This window comes from Scyliorhinus canicula, chromosome 26 (assembly GCF_902713615.1).
Source record: "Scyliorhinus canicula chromosome 26, sScyCan1.1, whole genome shotgun sequence".
NCBI lineage: Eukaryota > Metazoa > Chordata > Chondrichthyes > Carcharhiniformes > Scyliorhinidae > Scyliorhinus > Scyliorhinus canicula.
In genome coordinates this window covers 16,312,718-16,338,583 of record NC_052171.1, presented here as the reverse complement: position 1 = coordinate 16,338,583, position 25,866 = coordinate 16,312,718, and the positions used below count along the sequence as shown (strand labels likewise).

The window sequence follows — 25,866 nt, the reverse complement described above, 5'->3', positions numbered from 1 at the left end:
CGCGACCTCGGTCACGCCTAACATCGATGTGTATGTATCTTTTTAAACAGGTCAGCAGCTTCCTGAGACAGCTCCAGAGTGGACCGTTCCCCCTGGGGGAGCACATTGGAAGATCCAGCCCTCACCTTCCCTTTGCTCTGCGCCCTCCCTTCCCAGTTAGCAACCCCCCCCCCCCCGTTTCCCGGGGCGTGTGTCACGCTGTGACGCCAAACCTTCAACATTAAAACAGGAAAGATTGAGGTGGAACATTTCGAAGACTCGCTTCCTGCCCCAGGGTACATGCCTGAATCTGCTGCCTGTAAAACTGTAAAACTGGCTTGAGCACTAATCATCGGCGGCAAGCTTTCCTGAGCGGTCAACAATCACTGTCGAAGAAACCTGGCAGACAGAAGATAAGAAGGTTGCACGCAGATCACAACAGGAGAGCATTTTCCATCTTGTCCAAGAATCACGTCCAAGCAGATTGGCCGATAAGACTTGAATGAGTGTTTGCTTTGCGCGTCCAGCAGCCTGCCAGAACAAACCCCTTTTATGTTCAGAGAAGCTCAACAAGATGCACTAAATATCGACAATATGCACCCCCCCCCCCCCCCCCTCCAACCTCCCCACCCCCAGCATGCTAAATACCTCCAGTACTTTCTGTCCTGACTTGTGAATAGGGTTGCCACCTAGTCTTGGCCAGGGCTGGGGAAGGTGCCCAAGGTGCGAAACGCAGGTGGCCATGGAAATAGAGGTCGCGTTGGTTGCAATCTTCCAAAATCCCGTAGATTCTGGGATCCAGCAGATCGGGGAAGGCGGGCAAATGTCAGCCCGCTATTTAAAAAAGGAGGGAGGGAGAAAACGGGGAATGACGATCCGTTTAGTTTGCCATCAGCTGTCGGGAAAGTTCTCGTCTGTACTGCGTACCAGAGTAACCCCACTGGGCTGGTGTATAGTCATGTGTTATGCAATGACCATCGGAGCCTAACGTGGCTTTTGTGGATTTGACCAGTGTGCCCTGTTCGAGGACGGCCTTGTAAATAAAGCCCCTGCGTTATGTTCTATGAACCCACTGCCTGCTACCTCTGGTTCTTTCTCTTTGTAACAAAGAATATTACAGTCTATTCTGATAACAGGGCACTTGGAAAAGATCAATGGGATTAGACAAAGGCAGCATGGATTTATGAAAGGGAAGTCTTGTTTGACTGAGTTTATTTTTTGAGGACGTAGCAGCGGAATAGATAAGGATGAACCAGCGTCCGTGAGGAATTTGGATTTTCAGAAAGCTTTTGACAAAAATCCCACATGAGAGCTCAATGTAACAAAATCGAAACTCACGGAATTTGAGGTAACACGGTAGCACGGATTGAGAATTGGTCGGCAGAGAGGAAACAGAGGGGTGCTGGGCGGAAGGGGGGGGAGGGACTTCCTGACCCCACTTTTCGGGTTATGCTCTGGATAGGTAAACAGGACCTGGTGCAACTTAGGGCATGGGAAACAGGGAGTTAGATGAACACAAGATTATGTTAGCTGAAGATGGTGGGGGGGGGGGGGTGCTGGACAAATAGCTTTGCAATAGTCAAACCCAGAGGTACTGTCATGTGAGAGTACCTTTACGAAATGGGTGTTATTACTGCAGTGATGTCAGAGAGTGGATGTCTGCTTTTTACTTTCGTTTTAGGCTGTTTGCTGCAGGGTGTGTTTTAGTTTCGTTTTCAGAGCTGGATAGCTGCAGTCACAGCCAGAAGGTGTATGAGTCTCTCTCTCTAATCTAAAGAATGTAAATTGATCCTGGTGATTTAAAACTAATAACAGTAGTGACTTTAACCTGATGTGCTTCTGGTAAAATGTGTTTGAAGTCTTCTGGATGTTAAAAGGAAAGCTTAAAGGATCACTGAGTGTTGTCGTCTTTGGGGGTTGTATTTGAATTAATGGTGGCTAAGATGTTCACTGTATGGTTTAAAAAGGTCAACTTGAGTTCATAGAATAAACATTGTTTTGCTTTAAACAATACTTTTCCTTTTCTGCTGTACCACACCTGTAGAGTGGGCTGTGTGCTCCCCATGACCACAATTTATTAAAGTTGTGGGTCAGGTGAACTCCATGATACACATTGGGGTTCTCTAAACCCTGGCCCATAAAGAGGTGGTGATGGCTTGAATAGAACTGTTATTTTTGCACACAACCTCAACGTGAACCATCCAACTAATATCTAATTGATAATGGTATCCTCCCAATTTGAAGAGGACAGCAACTTGAAATATTAGTGCAATGCCAGACATGTCAAGCATGGATTAATATGAAACCAATAAAGAGTGCACATCAAAGCCATTGCAAATCCCCATGCCAGACAACAAGTTGTCTCAATTTTTCATTAATCACTGCTTTCCCCAAAAACACGCTCCAGGCTTTCATGTTCGCAGAGTTGTCAGCTCGCCCCACCCACCAATGACACTGCTCTTAATATGCTCCTTCTCTATCAATTTGCAACACAGAATTTCTACCCCGAGTCAAAACACTTTATTTAAGAAGCAGAAACTAATTAATTTTCAATACATTTCATTCAGACAGCTACGTTTCCTCAAGTGACATTAATATTTATTGAAATTTGGGAAATAATCCCCACTTAATCCCCGAATTCAGCGAAAGGTAGGATCTTCACAGTGATTAAAATAGTGGATCATTTCCACAGGTCGCGCTGCAGTCATCCATGACTTTATCAATCATCTGAGTCCTCACATCGTCGGAACAATCTTTTATAGCTCGGATCGGGAATCCAGCCCATATAGGCACAATAAGCTGAAAGACCACCTTGACGACTGTGATAACGGAATCAAGACTCAAGAGTGAAAATTTAACAGTACAGTTCTTCATGAAATCAAGTCCCTCTGGAGCATGAATATCGACCCCTACCCAAGGTGGCACCTTGAGGACATCTCTCACTATTTCCCCGGAAGAGGAAAAGAGCTTTATCTCTGATAGGTGATCCCTCTCTTATCTCTCTCTTTGCCAGTCAAGACCTGCTACCTCTCTCTCTTGTTCTTCATGAAAGAGCCATTGTCCACAACACACTCCCCACATGAACTGGAATACCACACCTGAAAAGCAACCACAATATCCTCACCCCTCACTGTCTTTAAGTTCACTAAGCCAATCCAATAGATAGACTTTTATCCCGGGTGCCCCACTTTGTTATGGGCCAGGGTTTAGAGAACTCCAAAGTGTATCATGGAGTTCACCTGACCCTCAACTTGTATTTCTTAAAGGTACTCTCACATGACACCCTGAAAGAACTCTGCTATTATTTTAACTTCACGCAATTATTTGCAAGGGCTGCATCCGTTCAATAGATCAAAGAAACCCAACACAGGTATCTCTTGTGGACTTGATCACACATTAAATTGTGGCGTTCTTTGCGCTGCTAAATTCAGGATGGTTGGCGTAATGTCCACAAAGACCACAAAATAGCTTTAATTTGAACAAAACTATAAATTTATTAACACTACTAATTTGGATTCGACACTTACTCCAATATATAATACACAGTTGATAATTAACATATAATCTACACTCATCTACTGCTAATCTCTACACTATAATAAACTATGATCTGCTCTCACTCGCACTATCTTTCCTTCAGTCAGTACTCTAGCTATCTCCTTCCCTTCTCTCCCCCACAAGGGGGATGTCTTGTATCTTTGCAACTCTAGCTCCCTCCAGTGGCTGATCTAGACATTTCAGTAACCCTTGCAGTTCTTACGTTGATGATAATACCACAGCAATTTATGCAGATGGAACGTGGCCAGCAATTACTCCCGGGTTGCAAATGGCCCTTGAGAAACCAACTTCTTGACGTCTGAGGTGCTTGCTTGTTTGGCCACTGCAGAGAACAATTAAGAGGGTCACAGGTCGGACAGGTCAGGTGAGGATGGCCAGTTTCCTTTCCCAAAGGGCGCAAAGGGACCCAGTGGGTTCTTGACAATCATCACTGATCCCATCTTGCTATATTACTCCATGACACTTACATTCCCTGTTCAACATGTTGGGATTTGAGCTGATACCTCTGGAGCATTAATCGTGGTGTCTAATTCAGTATAACCAATAGGATGCTGTTCCTCTGTGTGTGTGTGTACTTGGTAGTTTTGGCCAGTGTGCCGTCTTTCTCCCCCGCAACCCCCCCCCCCAACTTATTTTGACTTGGAACGGGAATCGAATAGCCAATCGATTGCGCACGTTGCAACAAGGCAAAGATTCCCAACACTTTTCGCAGGAAAACATCCTCCATGTGAATGGGGTTTAACAATCATGCAGCGACACTTTTCCGCGCTACTTTTGAAATTGGCCAGGTCAATACATTTGGGACTGGTGGAAGAAAATGCAGATTTATTTTACGATCCCCACTTTTCCCACAATCCTGAATTGCTACGCCGGGTCACTTTGGAAACTCATCAGGAAACTCGGGTTGATTTGGGGGGGCTGTGAATGTTGAGCGACCTTTTGAAGAATTGATCTCTCTGCCAACTGCGCGGGTCAAGAGCGAATCCAGAAAACCTGCTGCTGACCCTAACCCTAACCCATCTCGGTTCACTGATGTGCTTTCGGGAAGTGTTATCACCCCAATAGAGGTCCCGGGATCGGGACAACACGATTTCCCATGACCTCCCCGGAATATGAAATTCCCCTTTAAGGGGGCGGGACTTTCCCTTGAAGAGGGCGGAGCTTCCCCGGCTGGATAAAAACCCTGGCCCAGGTCAGGGAAGGGGACCTCTCGGGGAGTGGAGGAGTATTGGAATTGCATTGAAATAAACCTTGTTTGTAATTTTTACTATCCTCCATGTGTTCTACTTATTGCAGATTCAACAGGAAGGAAATCCACCATCCTTCTCTGGTCTGGCCTACACGTGACTCCAGGCCCACAGCAATATGGTTGACTCTTAAATGCCCTCAGGGAAGCGCCAATAATGTTGGCCTGGCCGGCGATGCCCACATCCCATGAATGAATAAAGAACAATGGCGTCACTCCCCTCCCCCCCATGATGCCACGCCCATCCACATCCCGCCCACCCTCGCCTTAGAGAATTCAAAGGTGCAAGCCACAAAAATACACAAATTGATCACTGCTTCACTGCTTTAGTGCTTTTTAACTTGTAGCTACATTGCCATTTGTGATTCCCCTTCCTGTTCAACCTTTTCAGGCGATGTGGTTTCTCCGGACAGTCTAAAGTCATCAGACAAGGCACACACACTTTTGCAATGCGCAGTTTGTGCGCTGTTCGATACTTTGAACTTTTTTGAGAAGTAAAGTGACAACCTGTCTTTTTGCCGAGCTTTGTTCTCTTGTCTCGCCTTCAGTCTTCTGTGTTTCTGACTGCCAGCGTAATAGTGTCGCTTCATATGAACTGATCTTTTTTTTATTTGAATGAGTATGAATTTTTAAGGCTCTTTAAATCCCCCTCAGGCCTGGGAGCCGACTCGCCCCAGCTCCCCTCGCCGGCGGCTACCGGCTGGCTCACTCAACACCTCCCTCGGGCTTTTATCGGCAACTCCCCCTCGCCTCGCTGTTGGCTCGGCTGCCTGGCTGTGGTCTGGCCAGCCCAGCCCAGCCCCCCCACTCCCCTCAGCACTGACCTGGGGCCGAGTCGCCCCACTCCCCTTACCGCTGAAGGCTCGTTTCCGAGTCCCGGCCGGCTTGCTGGCTCGCTGCCTCCCTCCCTGGTGGTTTTTATCACCGATGCACACAAAAATAAAGCCACTTCAGGAGGTGAAGGAGTTCTTCACCTTGACTGATGCCTCCCTTCCGGTCACCTCGACTGTCGGCAGTGTTTTCCCCCTCCCAGGGGACTCAACCAACCAGAGTCTGATGTGGCCCTGTAGAGCTATCAGATCCGATTGGTGCCCATAGACCACAGGCCAGCAGGGGGCCCCCTCACTGGTCGGGGCCATGCCCCGAGGTAAGGTGTCTTTCATGGCAAGTCTGCCTCTGGTATGAAGGGTTAATAGATGGAATGTGCTGATGCATGATGTAGATGATGATGATGTACCACTGATACCAGTCAATTATGTATCAGACAGACTCTCTCTCTCTCTCAGTTGGCACCATGCCTCAGGGCAACATGTCTATTCTGTGACCTGTTCAGAAGCAGTGCAAATAAACGGGTGTGGAGGGACACAACGGTACGACTGCAGTCTGCCTGCTGACCAAGTGGGACACCGAAAGTCCACAGTGGACCATTTCAGAATGGCAAATCGCCCTCAGAGTAGAAACATGTTATCCCTCCAGACACTTCATTTAAACCTCATGGACCAGCTGACAAGAGGGTATATTGCTGTCGGGAATCTGAAAGATGTGACTCTTGAATGTGGAGGGGGTGTGGGAGGTGTTGGGTGGGCGGGAGGGGGGTTCTTTTGACTCCAGGGGTGGAAACACAGGGCGAAATTCTCCGCAATGGCCGTTCCTCACCCCCTATTCTCCCCCCCACCCGGGGGGCTAGGAGCGGCGTTTCATCAAACTCGGCCGCCGGGCCTTGACGCTGGCGTGGCGTCGAGAATGACACGGCCGGCTGCGCCTAATGACGTCAGCCGCGCATGCGCAGGTTGGCGTCTTCCCCCTCCGCTGCCCCGCAAGACGTGGCGGCTTAATCTTGCGGGGCGGCGGAGGGGAAAGAGTGCGTCTCTGGGAGACGCCGGCCTGACGATCAGTGGGCACCGATCGTGGGCCAGTCCCCTCCCGAGCACGGCCGTGGTGCTCAATCCCCTCTCCGCCCCCCACAGGCCCCAAACTCACCTGTCGCGCGCTGTTCACGCCGGCAGCGACCAGGTGTGGTTGCCGCCAGCGTGAACAGGTCGAGAACCGCAGGCCGCTCGGCGCATGCGGGCCGGAGAATCGCGGGGGGGGGTGCCAGAGCGGCCCTCCCACCATTCTCCCACCCGGCCTGGGGAGCGGAGAATCGCGCCCACAGCCTTTGGCGCGACGCAGCTTTGTTCTGCATCTAATCCCAGGAACAGGAAGTGTTCCGTTCCCTCGCCTGAACGTCACCCTCGCCTCCAGGAAAAACAACAAAACTCACGTAAGCAATTGCGTGCGTGAAAAATGATCCATTGATTCAGAATTGGCAACGGTTTCATTTATGAAAGAACATCACATTCACCTGCTGCACCTCGTGGGAACAATACAACCTACTTTGTAAAAGATGCATCACCTCTTCTATTTGCGGAAAGCAATTTCCTTATTATGAGAAAATAAATGAATTTTGTGCCGTGACGTCAGTTGGACTGATGTAATTTACTCGCTGAAGCGCTTTGCCCTCAAACTGTGAACAAACCTTTAGCTTGCACTGACTGGGTCTCTGTTTGGTCAATTTGGTTTCCATTTCTCTCCCCACTCCCCCCATTTCTGTTGCACGGTGTCAATTTAACTGAAGCTGGGATGCCACACTGCCAGGTAGTCATTCGCTGTGGTGCTTTTGTGCCTCGCCTTGGGGAGAAAGAGCCATTGGTGTCGTTGCCGAACTTTGCAGGCCATTCTCGGCAGTGGGATTTTCCATTCGTTGTTGATGGCAACCCCTCTTGGGGCGTTCCCAGCCAACGGCGAGCACAGGGAACGCAAAGCCCCCTCAAACATTGGCGAGACCTGAAGGTCCCACCGAATGTACCTCCTGACCACGTGCAGGCGAGTGTCTGGCTCGAACATGTGCCTCCCACCCCTCTCCCATCCTCCCACCCCACACTCCATTATCCCATTGATGGCATGGTCTTCAGTCAATCTGAACTCTGGAACTGTCCTTTTACAGCCCTTGCCTTTGTTGGTAGACCCACATCCTGTGAGAGAGGGCGTTTGACCCAGTGACAGCGAAGGAGTGTCAACATGTTTCCAAGTCAGGGGAAACGCCAAGTGGTGAAGTTCCCCTGGTATCTGCTGCTTGTCCTTCCAGGGTTTGGAAGTGCTGCCTATGAAGCTTCAGCAGCTTGTTGAGGTGTACCTTGGCGATGGCACACAGCTACCACTGTGTGCCGTGTTGGAGGGAGTGAATACTCCAGCTGGTGCATGAGGTGCCAATCTGGCAGGCTGCTTAGTTCGGGTGGTGTCTATGCGCTCAAGAGCAGGAGGAGGGGGGGGGGGGGCAATTTAGCGTGGCCAATCGACCTATCCTGCACATCTTAGGGTTGTGGATTGAGACCCACGCCGACTGGGGAACAATGCAAACTCCACATAGACATTGACTTGGGGCCGCGATTGATCCCGGGTCCTCACCACCATGAGGCAGCAGTGCTAGCCACTGCGCCACCGTGCCGTTCCATGTTTTGATGTCAGTTAAAGGTCTGTTGTTAATTTGTTCTAATGCATTCTCCAGTCATTGCAAGTTCTTGGGATCAATATTTGATTCAATAAAACTTTCTCTGAAATGCCACTTCTCATTTCTAAACCCTCAAGCTGTATTGATGCAAATAAGCTCGCAGAATTAAACAGAACAAAACAGGCTTCCAACTGCTTATCAACTGCTTCCAGACTATCATTAGGACAGAATCAAAATGTAAACAGAGCGCAAACAGACAACCTGTTTCTCACATTTTTGCTTGGGAAGCGAGGCCACACTGCAATGTACGGTTGATTTATTTTTTCTGAGCAGGTTTTGGTCTGTAGCTTCACTCGCTCCCCCCCAGGCCGCTTTGTCTTTAGTACGTTCCTCTGCTCACTCACCAATGTCCAATTGGCTCTCAGGTACGCCCCACTCCAGCACTCAGCTCAGTGGGCTAGAAAGCCCACCCATCCATTGACTCTCTCTACACCTCCCGCTGCCTGGGGAAAGCGGGCAGCAGAATCAAAGACCCCCTCCCACCCGGCTTACTCACTCTTCCAACTTCTTCCAGCGGGCGGTGACCCTCAGGTTAACCCACCGCCAGCCAGCTCCCCCCCCCCCCCCCCCCCCTCCGTCCCCACCCTCCACCTCAAAAGGGGAATGCAGCCTGCGGTGATCGGGGACCTCCCCTTACCTGAACTACCGTCCAATGTTGTGCCCCACTGGCTGGAGGAACGTAGTGTTATACTAGAGGTGGAAGATTTGTACTTGGCTTTGGATCGGATTTCGTTATTGTCACGTGTACTGAGGTAGAGTGAAAAGCATTTTTCTGCGAGCAGCTCAAACAGATCATTTAGCACATGAAAAGAAAATGCATAATAGGGCAACACAAGGTACACTATGCAAATACATAGACACCAGCATTGGGTGAAGTATACAGAAGTGCATATTAATCAGGTCAGTCAATAAGAGGGTCGTTTAGGAGTCTGGTAACAGTGGGGAAGAAGCAGTTTTTGAGTCTGCTCGTGCGTGTTCTCAGACTTTTGTACCTCCTGCCCGCTGGAAGAAGTTGGAAGAGTGAGTAAGCCGGGTGGGAGGGATCCTTGATTATGCTGCCCGCTTTCCCCAGGCAGCGGGAGGTGTAGAGAGAGTCAATGGATGGGAGGCAGGTTCGTGTGATGGACTGGGCTGTGTTCATGACTCTCTGAAGTTCCTTGCGGTCTTGGGCTGAGCAGTTGCCGTACCCAGGCTGTGATGCAGCCCGATAGGATGCTCTCTATGGTGCATCTGTAAAAGCTGGTGAGGGTTAATGTGGACATGCCGAATTTCCTTAGTTTCCTGAGGAAGTAAAGGCGCTGTTGTGCTTTCTTGGAGGTAGTGTCGGCGTGGGTGGACCAGGACTGATTTTTGGTGATGTGCTCACCTAGGACGAGCACCTACTTACCCAAGTGTCACTATTGCGATGCTCAACAATGACTTCTACGTTCCAAGCACTTAACGGCAATTGCTGCTCTGCCCGGTTTTGACACCGGACCCATGTGTGGTAATATCAGGACAGATGGTCGAGGAGGAGAGAGAGAGAGGCTTTAATGAGAGAGCGAATTCCAGGCCTTTAGGGTTTGGCTACTGGAGGCATGGCAGCCAGAGGCAGAAAATTGTGCATGTGCAAGAAGTGAACCTTGCTGATGCTGGGCGCTTGAAAGCTGACAGCTTCACCCTTCAGCATTATTCAAAAACAAACCTCAGGGAGGGGGGAGGCGGAATCATTTGTTTCCTCAAGACAGCTGCGTGTGCTTTCTTATAACTGGAAACATTTAACTGTGCCAATCTTTAGTAATTATTGAAAGAGTCTGCGGTTGGAAAGCAGCCCAGCTTGTCGTGATGGATAAATACTCACAAGGCTTTCAGGATCAGACCCATATGCCACATAGAAAATCAGTGCACACTTGCTGTGTCTCGTCTGGGTAAAAGGAGGAGAGGGCTGTTAAAGGACAGGGCGACGGGGGGGGGGGGGGGGGGGTGGTGGACTGGTGGGGTGGGGGTGGGGGGCTGAGGAACGCAGGTGGTCTTTGTGGGGTGGTGATGCAGGGCTGGAGGAGATCCCAAGAGACTGGGAGGGATGAGCCCCCTTTCCCCACCCCGGAAGGATTCGAAAACAAGGATGAGAATTTTGAAACGGAAGCATTGCTGGGCCGAAATCGGCTGGTCAGCAGGCACAGAGGTGAGCGGGTCTTGGACGAGGGAAGCAGAGTTCCAGAAGAGTCGAATGGCTACCCTGCACCGCTCGGTGCACCAGCTCTGTCCCAGCCGCCTACAGCTGCGACGTCTCCCGATATGACCGATGGTGGCGTCCAACCACCCTCGTTTTGGTGAGAAATAATGACCTTCTTACCCCCAGCCCTGTCTGCCCTTTCAAAGCCTTAACAATGTCAACCAAATCGCCCCTTTGACCTTATTTTTTCCTGTGACCTTGACTACATTCCACTGACTACCATACTGTTGACTGCGGGATCTTGCTGTGTGGAAAAGGCTGCCCGTTTCCTTCTCGAGCCTCAACGACAATTCCAATTACTCCACGGCCTGCAATGCGCTCTGGAAGGTGCTTTACAATTGTAACTCTTTCTTTCTGTTGATTGAACATCACGACTGTACTTCTCATTTCGATGTCATCGGCTGGGTGACAATTGGCGGTGGGCGGGGGGGGGGGGGGGCGGCGGCAAGTCTGTTGACGAGGCTTTAGAAGCTACACTGATTCAGGCTTTGAACTGTGCAGGTTTCCTGCCCATGGCCAAACCATTCAACAGGATCGTGGCTGATTTCCGATGGCCTTAACTCTGCTCTCCTTTCCATCCCCCACAACCATGGTAGCACGGTAGCACAGGTGGTTAGCACTGTGTTTTCACAGCGCCAGGGTCCGAGGTTCGGTTCCCCGCTGGGGCACTGGCTGTGTGGAGTCTGCACATTCTCTCCGTGTCTGTGTCGTGGAAATCATAATAAAGACATGTGGTGAATGTGATTCACACCGGATTATAATCTGTATATACATGTGTCTATATTGTAAGTGCAGTTGCACTACCTGACCACCAGGGGGAGTAGCTCTGGGAATGCTCGAGAGTTGTACGGGGCTTCTCCCTTGGCTCCGCCCAGGACTCCTCCCCCGGGAGCTGCTGTATAAAGATCAGTGCCACATGGTCAGCCGGCCAGTTCACCAAAAGTTCAACGGCTAACAGGCTGGCTCTGTTGTAAGTATATTAAAACCGCTATTCTAATCCTACAAGCACGTGTCCATAGAACCGTTGGTTCCAACAATTTAATATACAATCCAATAATTTAATATACTTCGGAAACAGTCGAAGAAATCATGGAAGCAGCCCTCAAGCCTAGAACTCGACCCACAGGATGCAGAGGCTAAGGAAATTTTTTCCCACTGGCTGAGATGTTTTAAAGCCTACCTGGCAGAAGCCAGCACCGCCGGAACAACGGAGGAACAAAAACTCAGCCTACTGCACGCGAGGGTAAGCCACAGAATCTCCACACAGCTAAAGCCGGCCGGTTCTTACACTGCAGCGCTGGCAATATTGGACAAAATGTACGTTAGGCCCATTAACGAGGTTTATGCACTCCACGTGTTTACGACTCGCCGTCAGCGGCCTACAGAAACGCTTGCCGAGTTTGTAAGGGAGTTGAACAATCTTTCCAATGACTGTAATTATCAAGCCGTTATCGCGGCTGAACATAGGGAGCTTGCTGTGCAGGACGTTTTCGTAGCGCGCCTTAGGTCTAACTATGTGCGCCAAAGACAGCTAGAAAAGGGGGCCCAGGAATTAGACACTACTGTGGAGGCTGCTACCACTATGGAAGTTTCCTTCCGCAGCCTCACGTCGTTTCCCGCGGACCTCGCGACCTCATCGTGGACCCCTGACCAACAGCCCCCCCAGGCCTGTGCTGCACGGCCCCCCAGCTACCGCGCTGCCAAAGCCAGTTACTCTGCTGCTCCAGCCAGATACTCGGCTGCTCCAGCCTGCCATTTCTGTGGCCAAAGCCAGCACCCGCGGCAGCACTGCCCAGCCCGATCCGCGACCTGCAGCAGCTGCGGGAAGAAAGGCCACTATGCCAGAGTGTGCCTCGAGAAAAGGGCCCCAGTTTTTAACTCCCCTGCAGAGAGAACAAATCGCTCCCAACACCAGCGGGCCCGCGGGGCCTGAAACGCTGTGGCCTACGCCCGACTCCGCCCCCTCCCGCCACGTGCGATCCATGGGGGCCGCCACCTTGGCAAACCCCCACCATGCGGCCGGCCACGTGCGACTCATGGGGGCCGCCATCTTCCTCGCCGCTCACCACGTGCGATCCACGGGCCCCATCTGCATCACCATGCTCAGAAATCTCATCTGAAGAATACGACTTCCCCGGGCACTCACCACGCGGCCCGCAACTCAATGGATCAATCCCGCCCCAATCACCTACGAAGTTCGATGGCGGAGGTCCAGATCAACGGGTACAGCACGCCATGCCTCCTTGACTCCGGGAGCACCGAGCGCTTTATACATCCAGAGCTGGTAAGACGCTGTTCGCTTTCTATTTTTCCGGTAAGCCAAACTATCGCCCTCACTTCGGGCTCCCACTCAGTCCAAATCCAAGGACGCACCGTTGCTCACAATTCGAGGCGCTATTCGAAATTTAAACTTTATGTCCTGCCCGACCTCTGCGTGCCACTCTTATTAGGCCTGGATTTCCAGTGCAACCTCAAGAGCCTCACCCTCAGCTTCGGCGGGCCCCTGCCCCCACTCACTATCTGCAGCCTAACCACGCTGCGCATCTCCCCCCCTCCTCTCTTCGCCAATCTCACTCCAGATTGCAAACCAGTAGCTACTCGCAGCAGGCGGTACAGCCTACAGGATAGGGTCTTTATCCGATCGGAGGTCCGACGGCTGCTCAGTGAGGGGATCATAGAGGCCAGTAATAGGCCCTGGAGAGCTCAGGTGGTGGTCGTCAAGACCGGGGAGAAATTTTGCACGGTCGTCGACTATAGCCAGACCATAAATCGCTTTACGCTCCTAGACGCGTATCCCCTCCCCAGAATTGCGGACATGGTTAATCAGATCGCCCAATATCGGCTATTTTCCACGGTGGATCTGAAGTCTGCATACCACCAGCTCCCAATCCGCCCGGAGGACCGCCACTACACGGCATTCGAGGCCGATGGCTGCCTCTTCCATTTCCTCCGGGTTCCCTACGGCGTCACCAACGGGGTTTCGGTGTTCCAACGAGCAATGGACCGAATGGTAGACCAGTACGGGCTGCGGGCCATGTTTCCGTATCTGGACAATGTTACCATCTGCGGCTATGACCAGCAGGACCACGATGCCAACCTCCACCGTTTTCTCCAAACGGCACAGAAATTAAATCTCACCTATAACAAGGAGAAATGCATTTTCCGCACAAACAGACTGGCCATCCTCGGCTACATCGTGGAGAACGGAGTCCTGGGCCCAGACTCTTAGAACTCCCCCTCCCTCATTGTCCCAAGGTCCTCAAACGGTGCTTGGGGTTCTTTTCATACTACGCCCGGTGGGTCCCTCAATATGCGGACAAAGCTCGCCCACTCTTTAAGGCCACACGATTTCCCCTGTCAGCTGAGGCGCGCCAGGCCTTCAGCTGCATCAAGGAGGACATCGCCAAAGCGGCCATGCGGGCGGTGGATGAATCCACTCCCTTTCAGGTTGAGAGCGACGCCTCAGAGGTAGCTCTAGCAGCCACTTTAAATCAGGCAGGGAGGCCCGTTGCATTTTTCTCCCGTACCCTATCCGCTTCAGAACTCCGGCACTCCTCAGTCGAGAAGGAAGCACAAGCCATCGTGGAGGCTGTTCGTCACTGGAGGCACTACCTCGCAGGTAGGAGGTTCACCCTCATCACCGACCAACGATCGGTTGCCTTTATGTTTGACAACTCGCAAAGGGGCAAAATAAAAAATGATAAAATCCTTCGGTGGAGGATCGAACTCTCCACCTATAGTTACGATATTAAATATCGATCGGGGAAGCTCAATGAGCCCTCGGATGCCCTATCCCGCGGGACATGCGCCAGCGCGCAGATCAGCCGTCTGAAAGCCATCCACGTGGACCTCTGCCATCCAGGGGTCACCCGGCTCGCCCTCTACATCAGAGCCCGAAACCTGCCTTTCTCCAACGAGGAGGTAAAAGCGGTCACCAGGGACTGCCCGATCTGTGCGGAGTGCAAACCGCACTTCTATAGACCAGACAGGGCCCACCTGGTCAAGGCTTCTAGGCCCTTTGAACGCCTTGCGATCGATTTCAAAGGGCCAGTCCACTCCACTAACAAGAACATTTATTTCCTCAACATCATTGACGAGTTCTCCCGATTCCCTTTTGCCATTCCGTGCCCCGACATGACCTCCCACACAGTCATTAGGGCCCTGTATAGTGTCTTCACCCTGTTCGGTTTCCCCAGCTACGTGCACAGCAACCGGGGTTCGTCCTTTATGAGCGACGAGCTGCGGAAGTTTCTTTGCACACTCTCTCTCTTTATTCTGGGCTCTCAGAAGACAGTGTGTGTGTCCTGAGGTCCTATGGATTGGGTCAGCCTTGCAAGTTGGTTATTATTAAATGATATGATACCTGCAAATCCATCTCAGATTTGATTGAATCTAGACTGACAGCAAATTAACCAGGAATCCACATCAGTACCTGCTCGACAAGGGCATTGCCTCGAGCAGGACTACCAGTTACAACCCCAGGGGGAACGGGCAGGTGGAGAGGGAGAACGCAACAGTCTTGAAGACCGTCCTACTGACCCTCCGGTCTAGAAAACTCCAAGTCTCCCAATGGCAAGAAGTCCTCCCAGACGCGCTCCACGCTATCAGATCCCTCCTCTGTACAGCTACAAATCAAACCCCTCACGAGCGACTCTTCATTTTTTCTAGGGGCACTACCACGGGAGTCTCACTTCCGGCGTGGCTGAGGACACCAGGCCCGGTCCTCCTGAGGGAGCATGTCAGGGGGCACAAAACTGACCCCCTTTTTGAAAAGGTGCACCTCCTCCATTCCAACCCCCAGTACGCATTCGTGGAGTTCCCGGACGGTCGCCAGGACACAGTATCCCTTCGGGACCTGGCACCCGCTGGATCCAGCCCCCCCTACCCCCGCTGAGGAACCCCTTACCCCGTTCCCTATGCTGCCGCCCCCTCGTGCCCCCGATTCCGCAAGCCCACCTCACCGGTTCCACGCGCCAGAACCAGCTCGCCCCCAGTCTCCGGTCGAGCCAGAGGTGTATGAAGTTCGGACGAGACCCACCCCGGAGTCTGCCATCGTACCCCAGCTCTCAGCACCCACCCAGCCACCGCAAGAGGCTGCAACCCTGGTGCTCCACAGATCGAAACAAACAATTCGTCCACCGGACAGACTAACTCTGTGAGCCACCACCCCCGCTGGACTTGGTTTTTTTCACAGGGGGTGAATGTGGTGAATGTGATTCACACCGGATTATAATCTGTATATACATGTGTCTATATTGTAAGTGCAGTTACACTATCTGACCACCAGGGGGAGTAGCTCTGGGAATGCTCGAGAGTTGTACTGGGCTTCTCCCTTGGCTCTGCCCAGGACTCCTCCCCCCGCGAGCTGCTGTATAAAGATCAGTGCCACAGGGTCAGTCGGCCAGTTCACCAAAAGTTCAACGGCCAACAGGCTGACTCTGTTGTAAGTATATTAAAACCGCTATTCTAATCCTACAAGCACGTGTCCGTAGAATTGTTGGTTCCAACAAGACAAATTCCTCGAGGTTCGATTTAAGGAAATTTATCAACACAAATGCATTTGTGGAGAGAGAACTGCACCAGCTGCAAAAAGCTCTCTGACTTATGAGTCGAAAACCATATTATTTATAGTGTGAAATAAACAACTTTGAAGAGATAAAGCTTGGGAACATACGCAAGAGGAAATATGAATGTTTTTGCCCTTGGTTTAAAAACAATTCGAGTACGCATTTTGTTGTCCTTCGGAAGAACAATTTATCATAATAAGGCCAGTACAACATAGTTTACATTACCTGACCTACTTAATTTGGCTAAAAGCAGTGTTAAAATGTAGTCAATATTCCCAGCATGCTTCTAAATTAGTAACTCATTGACTGCCCTTCCACAGTCTGCGTGGGTTTCCACCGGGTGCTCCGGTTTCCTCCCACAGTCCAAAGACATGCAGGTGAGGTGGATTGGCCATGCTAAATTGCCCTTGGTGACCAAAAAGGTTCGGAGGGGTTATTGGGTTATGGGGACAGGGCGGATGTGGGGACTTAAAGTGGCTCGGTGCATACTCGATGGGCTGAATGGCCTCCTTCTGCACTGTACATTTTATGTTCTAACTCTTGTGTTCCTCGGAGAGGTCAAAGGTCCAACTTAGCCTTGGCTTCATTCAATGACACAGCCTCCGCTGCTCCATGTGGGCGAGGATTCCAAAGACGGACAACTCGCGGAGACGCAACTCCTCACTCCCATCTGAAATGGGAGACCTCTTATTTTTAAACTGTGCTTCGCTCGTTCTAGTTCCACCCCCTCCCCCCACCCCCCCACCCCCCCCCCCCGCCCCCTCCCTTCATGCCCCCTCGGAATCTTACGGGCCGGATTCCCTGGTCCCCCCCCCCCCCAGCCCCGTGTTTCTCAGCGGCGCGGAGGGATTCTCCACTCCCGCCGTTGGTCAACGGGATTTTCTGTTGAAGCCACCCCACGCCGTCAGGTGATTTGGACATTCTGAATTCTCCCCCTGTTTACCCGAACAGGCGCCAGAATGTGGCGACTAGGGGGTTTTCACAGTAACTTTGTTGCAGTGTTAATGTAAGCCTATTTGTGACAATAAAGATTATTATTATTATTCCCCCAGGGGGCTGACTTGGAGGCTCAGTCACTGGGTGTGTTCAAGGCGGAGATGTCAACGCGACAAAAAGCACACATCACGGGATACAGGGTACTGCGGCAAATGGTGTTGAAGTCGGAGGTGAACCATGAGATAACTGCAGGAAGTGGCAGCCATTCCTGGACTTCCTGGCAGAACGATAGAAACAGGCCAGCAGCAGCAGCAACCCGGGGGGGGGGGGGGGGGGGGCAGGTGGGGGGAGGGAAGGAGGGGGGGGGGAGGGAGGGGGGGGATGTTTTGTTGTTTTGTACTAAAGGGACGGGCATAGTTGTTCTGTGCCAATGTCAGGCATTAATTCATTTCCTCTTCTGTGGGGGGGTTACTGTCCTGTCTATTGAAGGGACGGGCAGATGTTTTGGGGGAATGATAGAACATTGAACAGTACAGCACAGAACAGGCCCTTCGGCCCTCGATGCCGTGCCGAGCAATGATCACCCCACTTAAACCCACGTAACCCGTATGCCCGTAACCCAACAATCCCCCCATTAACCTTACACTACGGGCAATTTAGCATGGCCAATCCACCTAACCCGCACATCTTTGGACTGTGGGAGGAAACCGGAGCCCCCGGAGGAAACCCACGCACACACGGGGAGGACGTGCAGACTCCACACAGACAGTGACCCAGCCGGGAATCGAACCTGGGACCCTGGAGCTGTGAAGCATTGATGCTAACCACCATGCTACCGTGAGGCCCCTAAACGTGATGGGCGTTAGTTTATCTCTTCTGCTGTGTATGCGTTGGGGGGGGGGGGGGGGGGGGGGGACTGTTCTTTGTATATTTTTGTTTTCTGTCTTTTTGTTGTTGATATAATGCAAAAATTTGAATAAAAATTATTTTAAGAAAAACCATGAGGTAACGGAATGCTGGAATTGGAACTCAAAGGGCCGAATGGCCGACTCTCACTCCTGTTTTTTTAATGTTCTTTGCGGAGAGAGTAACAGGAGCTTTATCTGTATCTGACCCAAGCCTGTGGCTGATGCTGCAGTGTGTGTGTGTGTGTGTGTGTGTGTGTGAGAGGCGGGGGCAGTGCGTTGACTTGGGAATGCACAAGGGCAGCACGGTAGCATGGTGGTTAGCATAAATGCTTCACAGCTCCAGGGTCCCAGGTTCGATTCCCGGCTGGGTCACTGTCTGTGCGGAGTCTGCACGTCCTCCCCGTGTCTGCGTGGGTTTCCTCTGGGTGCTCCGGTTTCCTCCCACAGTCCAAAGATGTGCGGGTTAGGTGGATTGGCCATGCTAAATTGCCCGTAGTGTCCTAAAAAGTAAGGTTAAGGGGGGGTTGTTCGGTTACGGGTATAGGGTGGATACGTGGGTTTGAGTAGGGTGATCATTGCTCGGCACAACATCGAGGGCCAAAGGGCCTGTTCTGTGCTGTACTGTTCTATGTTCTATGTTCTATGTTTGTATCATGACATGAAGAGGGAAAGTGCTTCATTCGAAAACAGGTTGGCACATCCTGCCTTGACGGACAGGATATTCTGTTTCCGTTATTGTCAATCTAACTTCTTGATAAAAGTCAGAGCGGCAGCGGAGGCTCTGCAGAAACAATTGACACTGCGCCGTGTTTTCACACAAGGCTGACAGGGGTGCGGATGGTCTGGTCACACAAATGTCAACCCCGCCTTCAGCCCCACAAGGTAAACACAGTCGGAGGAACAGCCGAGGTGCTTCCACTTCCTTCAGCGATTCGAGATTTCTCATTCCACATTCTCCATCTTTTCAACAACAAAAAAAAACCTCGCCATGAAATGACACGGGGCGGCCAGAAGCAAGCAAAGCCGTTTGGCCTCGCTGGCAAACACGAGGGAAGAGGAACCTGTCATGATATACAGACAGGCAGATAATGAACACAGAGAACAGGACATAACCAATCAGCAGGCAGAACACTTGGGGGTGGTTTCACACTTGTCATGTGAGAGTACCTTTAAGAAATGGATGTTTAAGCAATGTACCTTTAAGAAATTGAGCAGCTCATATTACTTAAGTGATGTCAGAGTGTGGGCGGAGCTGGGTTTTTAGCTCAGCCATTTTGCAGTGTTTTGGTTTCAGTTTATGAGGAAAAGAGCTTGGGTGTGTCTGTGTGTTTGCAGTGAGCTGGATCTGCTGTGATCTCTGCCAGGAAAGACTATCTCTGAATCATTTGGGTGATTTAAACTCATAATAGTAATGTCTTTAACCTGATGTGTTTCTGTTGTTAAAGGTGTTAAGTTTTTTGGAGGTTTGAAGGAACATTTTGAGGGATTATTTAGTGTTGTATTATTTTCGGGGTTATCTTTGCAGTAAGGGCTGGTAAATGATCCAATGTTTATTTAAAAAGGTTAAGTTGAATTTATGGAATAAACATTGTTTTGTGTTTAAAAACCCATGAGTCCATAATTGTAATACCACACCGGGAGACCAAGCCGTGTGCTTCAAAAGCAACAATACATTAAAGGGAGAGGTTGGTTGAACTCCATGATACATTTTGTGGTTCTGAAAATGCCGTTCCCATAACACACTATAAAAGGCACGAGGTGCTCACACTCCGCCTCTTTCCACTGGGGCATCTACAGTGTGAGTCAGGGTGTATATATCACATAACACCTCCAGCAGGTGGCTAAGAGCTCGTCTGGTTCAGTCAGACAGAGTAACCACACTTAGGTTAGCAGAGAGTCGAACTCACAGAGAACTGTGCTAACTATGTGACAGGTTCAATAAATCAGATTGAACTAACTTCAGGGTCTGGAGTATCTTTCAGTTAAAGCTGCATCCAGTTGCAGCCGGTGTTATCTCAGTGTGCTTAACACGACAGAACCCTCCTGTTCCACCCATTCCCCTGGGAACAGTAGATGCGGACCAACCGGGAATGGGCCTGTCCTTGGGCCTTTACAATTCGGGACCGATCAAACCTGCATTTCTTCCGGCGGGTCAGGTCAGCAGGACAAAGGCCACCTTTATCAGGTGTGAGGGGCAAAGGCTGCTTCATGGCTCAGCGCTTTGGGTCCCAATCGCGAGCCGGGATTTATGTCAGGCTCGTCAAACTCATGGAACGTCAGTGTCCCTGTGCCAAGAAAAGCCTCAAGTGCATCTTTCTTTCCCCAGAACACCAATTACTGAGGCGGGGTGGTGGTGGTGGTGGTGGTGGTGGTGGTGGTGGGGGGGGGGGGGGGGGGGATATATTCTAAATGGGATAAGCACGGCAGGTTTTCCCTTTTCTCACTGCCGGTCACCATTACTGATAATGAGCTTTGAATCCAGATTGTTGTCATGAGCCAATGCTTGAATTTTCCAGCACCGCCACCCATCTCTTCCCCCCCCCCCCCTCCCACTACTATTTTGCTGCTCAATCCGACACTTTCGCAATAGAACATAGAACAGTACAGCACAGAACAGGCCCTTCGGCCCTCGATGCTGTGCCGAGCCATGATCACCCTACTCAAACCCACGTATCCACCCTATACCCGTAACCCAACAACCCCCACCGCATCCTTAACCTTACTTTTTAGGACACTACGGGCAATTTAGCATGGCCAATCCACCTAACCCGCACATCTTTGGACTGTGGGAGGAAACCGGAGCACCCGGAGGAAACCCACGCACACACGGGGAGGACGTCCAGACTCCGCACAGACAGTGGAGAAAGGTATTGGGGTGCGATTCAGCCCGTTGAGCAGCATGTCGAGCCAGATGTTTCTGGGTGGCTACACCGACAAGAGACATGCTGTGACCCCAACGGCACTTGCCCCCCCCCTCCCCCAAACCCCCCACCCTTTCAGGCCCACCCCCCGCTCTGTTGACAAAAAAAACAATCTTGTAATTTTCTGATGCCTTTCTGCGAAACGCATCTGCCACTTCAGTATGTGCCTCTTTCCAATGGTTCAATCAGGTCAACCAAAAGCAGGAAACTAACGGGTGAGCAGTTCCAACTGAGCAGTGGGATAAGGTAACTGACAGATTTTCACACGGCTTCCCTCCTCTTCCCTTCCCTTCCTCCCCCTAACACCAGCACGTCCAAGTGGCCAAGAGCGCTGCCAAAGGAGGTCTGCCAGGATAACACCTTACAGCCTGCATTACCGAGGCATACAATTCAATATCTATTAAATGACAATCCACTCTCCTTTACGCCGCTTTGACAATGACAGCGCACCGTGGTTTTCAAGGTGTTATGCTCCTGTATTTATTACCAACGCTGTGATATTACGAAAGCACTTCATGTAATTTCATGCTTCAGAACCTTTTGAGTGCCACACACGACATCCAAAGCATGTCAAGTGCGGGGGTTGCCACGGAGATGAGGTGACGGTGGGGATGGAAGCTGATTTCCCGGGTTGGGTGAAAGCTGGACAGAGGGACTCGAGCCTGGTGATTTATTTCCTCCTGCTCACCTTTCCCCCGCACACACCACCCCCTGCCCTTGCCAGCGGTGGATTTTCTTCCCTCAGTTCCTTCCTCGATCAACCCCCACGCACGCAGGATTGAAGCTGGGGCCCATACTCCTCAGTGACTTAATTCCTTTGGCAGCGCAGTGAAGCAAACAAAAAAGGGAGTCTTCATTTATGATTTTGGCATTAATCCACGCAATGAAAAAGTGAACACATTTGAGCTCCCGATCAGGAAATTCAGCTTGATTAGATTGAACGGAGAGGCACGGTGGGTCTTACAATGGTTGTTGTCCAATCACTCTACTCGGAGCATATTTGGGCAGCATGGTAGCACAAGTGGTTAGCACTGTGGCTTCACAGCGCCAGGGTCCCAGTTTCGATTCCCGGCTGGGTCACTGTCTGTGCGGAGTCTGCACGTTCGCCCCGTGTCAGCGTGGGCTTCCTCCGGGTGCTCCGGTTTCCTCCCACAGTCCAAAGATGTGCAGGGTAAGTGGATTGGGCATGCTAAATTACCCTTCGTGACCAAAGAAAAGGTGAGCAGGAGTAATTGGGTTAAGGGGATAGGGGGACAACTGAGGGCTTAAGTGGGTCAGTTACAGGGATAGGGTGGAAGTGAGGGCTTAAGTGGGTCGGTGCAGACTCGATAGGCCGAATGGCCTCCTTCTGCACTGTATGTTCGGAACAAGCCCCATGACAAGTTGGAATTAAAAAGGTGGCTTCATTCTGCAACCTCACTAGACAACTGAAAACTCCAATGCGGAGCCCTGTTCAGCTGCAGGGTGTTTTGAGTGGGAAGGCCTTGGGCTCGAGCTCGACACCGGGATTGGGACCCAAAGCCAGCAGGCCTTTTACCTCATGTCAGTTTGCGGGATGCTCCGGCAGCAGAGTTGTTGACATGTTCACATGTTAACCCGCTCGCTGGCGAAGCGTGAAGGTGGCACAGCGGTTGGCACTGCCGCCTCACAGCGCTGGGGACCCGGGTTCGATCCTGGCCTTGGGTGGCTGTTGTCAGTGTGGAGTTTGCACACTCTCTCCCTGTCTGCGTTGGTTCTATAACAGTGATCACAGCACTGAAAATGTAATTGGTTGTGTGAAGTGCTTTTGAAACACTGAGCGGGTGGGATCGGCCGGTGTGGGTGGGATCGACCTGTGCGGGCGGGATCGGCCTGTGTGGGTGGGATTGGCCGGGATCGGCCTGTGTGGGTGGGATTGGCCGGGATCGGCCTGTGTGGGTGGGGTTGGCCGGGATCGGCCGGTGTGGGTGGGATCGGCCGGTGTGGGTGGGATCGACCGGTGTGGGTGGGATTGACCTGTGCGGGCGGGATCGGCCGGTTTGGGTGGGATTGGCCGGTGTGGGTGGGATCGGCCGGGATCGGCTGGTGTGGGTGGGATCGGCCGGTGTGGGTGGGATCGGCCGGTGCGGGTGGGATCGGCCGGTGGGGGTGGGATCGGCCGGTGTGGGTGGGATCGGCCGGTGTGGGTGGGATCGGCCGGTGGGGGTGGGATCGGCCGGTGTGGGTGGGATCGGCCGGTGTGGGTGGGATCGGCCGGTGTGGGTGGGATCGGCCGGTGTGGGTAGGATCGACCTGTGCGGGTGGGATTGGCCGGGATCGGCCTGTGTGGGTGGGATTGGCCGGGATCGGCCAGTGTGGGTGGGATCGACCTGTGCGGGCGGAATCGGCCGGTTTGGGTGGGATCGGCTGGTGTGGGTGGGGTCGGCCGGTGTGGGTGGGGTCGGCCGGTGTGGGTGGGATCGGCCGGTGTGGGTGGGGTCGGCCGGTGTGGGTGGGGTCGGCCGGTGTGGGTGGGATCGGCCGGTGTGGGTGGGATCGGCCGGTGTGGGTGGGATCGGCCGGTGTGGGTGGGATTGGGGTGGGATCGGCCGGTGTGGGTGGGATTGGCTGGTGTGGGTGGGATTGGCCGGTGTGGGTGGGATCGGCCGGTGTGGGTGGGATCGGCCGGTGTGGGTGGGATCGGCCGGTGTGGGTGGGATCGGCCGGTGTGGGTGGGATCGGCCGGTGTGGGTGGGATTGGCCGGTGTGGGTGGGATTGGGGTGGGATTGGCTGGTGTGGGTGGGATTGGCCGGTGTGGGTGGGATCGGTCGGTGTGGGTGGGATCGGCCGGTGTGGGTGGGATCGGCCGGTGTGGGTGGGATTGGCTGGTGTGGGTGGGATCGGCCGGTGTGGGTGGGATCGGCCGGTGTGGGTGGGATCGGTGGGGGTGGGATCGGCCGGTGTGGGTGGGATCGGCCGATGTGGGTGGGATCGGCCGGTGTGGGTGGGATCGGCCGGTGTGGGTGGGATCGGCCGGTGTGGGTGGGATCGGCCGGTGTGGGTGGGATCGGTGGGGGTGGGATCGGCCGGTGTGGGTGGGATCGGTGGGGGTGGGATCGGCCGGTGTGGGTGTGATCGGCCGGTGTGGGTGGGATTGGCCGGTGTGGGTGGGATCGGCCGGTGTGGGTGGGATTGGCCGGTGTGGGTGGGATCGGCCGGTGTGGGTGGGATTGGCCGGTGTGGGTGGGATCGGTGGGGGTGGGATCGGCCGGTGTGGGTGGGATCGGCCGGTGTGGGTGGGATCGGCCGGTGTGGGTGGGATCGGTGGGGGTGGGATCGGCCGGTGTGGGTGGGATCGGCCGGTGTGGGTGGGATCGGCCGGTGTGGGTGGGATCGGCCGGTGTGGGTGGGATTGGGGTGGGATCGGCCGGTGTGGGTGGGATCGGCCGGTGCGGGTGAGATCGGCCGGGACAGGGACCTTGTGGCTTCTGTTGACACTTCAGCTGAATTTACAAATGCATGTGGGCAGTGTTGCTCTTGACCTGCCACTTGTGCCTTCTGGAATTCCAGTTCCCGTGTCCCCAGCTTTTCCCATGTGACAGAACATTCTGGGGAGGCAGCTCATATTCCCAATATCCCATCCCCAGTGGGCAAAGCATCACAGCGGATGGCTTAATTTCACAGAATGACCATCTGACTTACCAGGCTAACTAACATCTGATGACCAGCCAGTGGGCTCCTGTGTCCCTGTTGGGCAGGTGAAGATTACAATGTGAAGCATTCACCCAGTAACTTTGTATGGAAATGCGGTACAAAAGCATTGATTGGTTAGAGTGTATTTATCAATAAACTGCTCCACATGGTGATTAAATATCCTGGCGCACAGCCCACGCATTCAATCAGGGTGGAAGTCATTCATTGCCTCATATACTCTGGACAAATGGAGGTTTACTGCTTAATTATCTCAAAGATTCAGAGTTGTCAGTTCCAGGAGACATGCTCTGCAACACACACAACCTTCCTTGTCTCCCTTTATTTTATTGAGATCAATATGGTCACAGGGCTCTGCAGAACATCTAGCCCTCCTTATAAACGACAAATACTTCACGTAAAGCAGTCCTTCTCCTCTCCACATTCCTCATACCGAAACAAGAACCCCCATATTTTTTATCCCAACTCTTCCTTGTGCCTCGAAGAACATAAGAACTAGGAGCAGGAGTAGGCTATCTGGCCCCTCGAGCCTGCTCCACCATTCAACAAGATCATGGCTGATCTTTTGTGGACTCAGCTCCACTTTCCGGCCCAAACACCATAACCCTTAATCCCTTTATTCTTCAAAAAACTATCTACCTTTATCTTAAAAACATTTAATGAAGGAGCCCCAGCTGCTTCACTGGGCAAGGAATTCCATAGATTCACAACCCTTTGGGTGAAGAAGTTCCTCCTAAACTCAGTCCTAAATCTACTTCCCCTTATTTTGAGGCTATGTCCCCTAGTTCTGCTGTCACCTGCCATTGGAAACAACCTGCCCGCATCTATCCTATCTATTCCCTTCATAATTTTATATGTTTCCATACGATCCCCCCTCATCCTTCTAAATTCCAACGAGTACAGTCCCAGTCTACTCAACCTCTCCTCATAATGCAACCCCTTCAGCTCTGGGATTAACCTAGTGAATCTCCTCTGTACACTCTCCAGTGCCAGTACGTCTTTTCTCAAGTAAGGAGACCAAAACTGAACACAATACTCCAGGTGTGGCCTCACTAAAACCTTATACAATTGCAGCATAACCTCCCTCATCTTAAACTCCATCCCTCTAGCAATGAAGGACAAAATTCCATTTGCCTTCTTAATCACCTGTTGCACCTGTAAACCAACTTTCTGTGACTCATGCACTAGCACACCCAGGTCTCTCTGCACAGCAGCATGCTTTTATATTTTATTGTTTAAATAATAATCCCGTTTGCTGTTATTCCTACCAAAATGGATAACCTCACACTTGTCAATATTGTATTCCATCTGCCAGA

At 52.1% G+C, this 25,866-nt stretch overlaps 1 protein-coding gene across 1 annotated transcript in view; it reads right to left on the bottom strand.

Annotated features, from left to right (window-relative positions):
• LOC119957300 (receptor expression-enhancing protein 1-like) overlaps nucleotides 1-25,866 on the bottom strand; it is a 433,776-nt gene that overhangs the window by 249,807 nt on the left and 158,103 nt on the right. The gene's annotated exons all lie outside the window — the stretch shown is intronic.